Genomic DNA, 4,289 nt, shown 5'->3' with positions numbered 1-4,289 from the left:
GTGTGCATCCCATGGACAACAATAAAGCATATAGAGTGCTATAATATGTATGAGGGAGAATATAAGAAGTAAGGGGAAGAAGGGTGAGAACAAGAGGCACAACAAGAATCATCATAAAGGGGTTTACATACTTGATTTAGTGGTGGCTCCTATCATAGATAGGAGCTCTCATAAACAATAATATGCAAGACTACTTTGTGGTTGGAATAGAATAAGGATGGAATAGAATAAGGCTAAAGTATGGTAAGAGAAAAAGGCTTGAAGACAAGGAGAATATGGGGCATAAATAGTGGACAACATGCATAAACTAAGGGGACTTATTTGTGGTTATGCATGGCTAATCTTTTGGGTCTGAATAGAGCAAGTTTGAAGTTTTAAATAGGGCACAATCAGGACTAAATTAGAATAGGCATCAACTATAATAGAAGAGGTATTTAGTGCTCTACTTCATTAAGAGAGAATAAGGATTGATCAGAGGACTATCTCTTCACTGTTTTAAATCTTGAAGAAGAGCTAAGACTTGAAAGACTTTCAAGAATAGTTCACTATTGTCTTGAAGCATAAAAGGGGTATTTTGGGCTAAACTAGAGGGTTGTCCATAGCCTAGAATAGGGCTTATCGTCTTCAATTGAGATGTATAGAGATGCTCATAATTATAAGAGAAATAGGGTTGTTTTAAATCCATGCATACATGCTATTCTAAATGAGGAAAAGTGCAAGGCAATCCATGTATGTTGTAGATAGATATTTATAGTGCTCTTCCATGAGAGGTTTGCCTTGTTTCTTATGTATTGCACAACATGATCATATGAGAGGTTTGTCTTGTTTCTTATACACCACATAAGATGATCCTATGGATAAGAATCTATGCAAGAAAAAGGGTTGAATTGAAGATACTTATATCCATGATGTTATGAAGATAATCAAGCAATTGCTATGAGGTAACCATGATTTGAGCATCAATAAAATTTTTTAAGGCATGGATAAATTTTTTAACACAATTAGATTCAAGCTTACTCAAAGACAAAGAATATAGTGAATGATAATGAATTAACACAATAAGGGATAGGCTAGCTTAGAGATAATGAGCTTAGTGATGATTTTATCTTTAAAACCAATAATCTAGGGTGAATATCTATGAATCACACTAAAAGAGTCTTGGATGCTAGATAGATAGAGGGCAACTAGTGTTTCTAACTATGTTAAAGGACTTGAAAGAGGAGAAACTAAAAAATGGATGTTAGATAGAAAGGAGGGCATTAAACCTTGGAGATGGAAATTATTGCATGCTGAACTTTACTACCATTTCCTAATGCAAACAAGAGCTTCGATGCGTCCCATTGTTGTCATAAATCTCATTGTTACTATGTATGCAAGACATAAATCTCATTGTTACTACCATAACCTAATGCAAACAAGAGCTTCGATGCGTCCCATTGTTGTCATAAGTCTCATTGTTACTATGTATGCAAGACATTCAATATGGAGTAAGGAGCAGTCATTGCAATATTAACTAATAATGTACTTGTTCTTAGCATTCACAAATAAATTCTAAACTTGTTAAAATAAGCCCTACCATATCTTCCAAATTCTACCTTCTTGCATGCTATAAATATCATATAGATTGCTTGTCTCTTTCCTCTTTAACAAACCTTGTTAAATAGCAATAGTTATGGTAAACGGGCTTTCTAAAAGCTTTAATTTTCTTTAGATTTAGCAATAGTTATAGATAGAAATATGCATGAATTTCCTTGATCAGTTCCCCTCCTACTTTGCAAATTTGTGATCTTGATTTAGAAAAGTCCCCATACCTTATTGTTGTCAACTGTTTGTCTTCTCCCTCTCCCTCTCCCTCCTTAGATTGTACTTGATGCTTGCCTTATTTTGTGTTGAACAACCCCTTTTCCCCATGACAATTTGCATGGCAAAAAGCATGGGAATACTTAAAATAAAGTGCCCCCTTTATCTCCTTAGTACTCTTTATGACCCAAAAGATATGTGGATGACCTCTAAGAACTTCCATTCCATGTGATTAGCATCACATACTCAGAAGAAATGAATGTGGTAGACGAAGAGCAGGTAGATAGCTAAAGAAGCCAAAGCAAGAGTACGAAAAGCTTCACAAAAATGTTAGGATTTGACCTGCAAAGAATCTCATACTTACATGAGTATTCATCCAAGAGTAGCTTGAAAATATTTGTCAACATTGTTTGCTAATATATTGGGAACGCTCCTAAGAATAAATAATGTTACAATTATATTCAAGGTTCTAGTTTTGATCAATAGCAAATTCTAGGTGCATTGAAGAAGGTACGTAACACAAGCTCTATGAAGAAACTAGATTAATGTTTTGCACAATGGAGTGCTCACAAAGACAAAAAGAAGAAATTAAAAACTTAACAAAGATTTAAAGATTGGAAAGTAACCATATCACGATCTTAATAAATGCAGCACATGCACCGAAGATCATGTACAAGGTGTTAAGTGGCCTCCCCCTAATCTCTTTCTTTTAATGTTGCATCCCCAAGGCATAAATAATACCACCCCTAGTCTCTTTCTTTTAATGTATTACCCCTAAGGCATAGGTAAATATTTTTAATCTTTGTTTCTAATGATGAAGATGGAGGTGGAGATGATGATGTTGAAGTTGAGCCCCCACCATAGGTAGCAGTAGACCACGATTAGGCAATATGGAGATAGTAGTAGGGTGCTTCCCAAAAGAACGAATACTCTTGCTTTTGCTTCACTTCTTTCTATTTTCTCCCCTGCTTTTGCTTTGCTTAAGAAAATAAATTAATTGATTACACACCATAATGGCGAGTGTTCATGCAAAGGCCTTATAGTTGCATGGTACCTTTCTCATTTCCTCTTCCAATTACACAATCCTTCATTTCTTTGTGGATCACTTCTCTCCCTACTCACCAAGCTCTCACTCATCATTCAAGACCTTTCTTCTATGCATCACATCATGATGCATCAAGCACATTTGTGCATTGTACTTGTTTAATCTAATTTGTAAGATTACCAACCATAACTTACTTGTGCTTGCTCTACTCTAACTTCCCCAATGTTCTTTTGAAAGTGTTTCATTCATTTCCTTCCTTATGCAACATGGAGTTTATAATCCATATGTGATATAGTGAGCAAATACATTATCCTTTTATTTTTGCATTCCATTGAAATGTCATTTCATTAAATTAAAAACAAAAAGTAGCATTTCATTATTATATGAAAATTAAGACAAATGTTTCTCTTCAACAATTTAAAATAGAAATCTAAATATTACATGCATTTTTGAGTTGATTCGTGTGCACTCCTCCTATTTCACTATTCAAAGCATGCAAGCAACTGCACAATTGATGTGTTCTTGGTCCTAGCAACAAAGCCAAAATGTTGGGCTACACGAGCTCAATAATGGGACTTTGGACATTCTCTTATTCATTCAAGAAGTTCAACCATGAAGCATGATGGCTATGTCTAAACAAAACCAAAGTCAAATTAATACAGAGAAATTCATGCATTGGAATGGAGGACAACAAAAAGGGAAAATGTCACGGGAAGCTTGTGGGATAGGTTTCTTAGGTCAAAATGTAGTTCCGATGGCGTTAGGGGGTGTGCACATGGAAAATTTTTGGAAAAACAAGCACAAAAATTCATGAAAAAATCAATAAAATAAAATCGGTAGGTCGAAACAAGGTGGGAAAAAAAGGAAAGTCAGGCAAGGGACCAAGCCAGACAAGGCAATGCAAAAATTAAAATTTGAGGTGGTTAAGGCAGGTTTCCATGGAAAAAATGGTAAGAAATGCACCCAAAAATACCCGCAATGATAGAAAAATTAAGAACAGACAGGCATCAAAAAAGAAAAATATCCAAGGGAAAAAGAGGTCAGGGCTGTCACATTAGATTGCTGTTCCAAAGCGAAAAATGTACGTTCACATGAAAACACGATAAATCGATAGAAAATTCTTAAAAAACGCATAATCCGTGGCTTGCAACAGGAGGTTGTAAAAAGGAAAAGTGGCCAATTCAAAGAGACAAACATGGATGTAATGCGAGATTGTCAATTTGGTGAATGTAGGGTGCATTCAAAAGGAAAACATACAAAAAACCTCCCCAAAATGAGTTGAAAAGAGGATGGGTGGGTAGAAAAGGGACTCCATTAGGGTAGGACCAAGACTTGGTATACTCAAATCGTCCAAGAGGAATGCTTCTAAAAAAGTATGCACAATTGATGTGCAAGGAAACGTCCCCACACTTAGGACCTTAATAGATTAGATTGATGACACGAT

The sequence above is a fragment of the Lygodium microphyllum genome, chromosome 1, assembly GCF_053477565.2.
Source record: "Lygodium microphyllum isolate KBCC chromosome 1, Lygodium_microphyllum_v1.1.10, whole genome shotgun sequence".
Taxonomy (NCBI): Eukaryota; Viridiplantae; Streptophyta; class Polypodiopsida; order Schizaeales; family Lygodiaceae; genus Lygodium; species Lygodium microphyllum.
Note: the sequence above shows the minus strand (reverse complement) of the source record.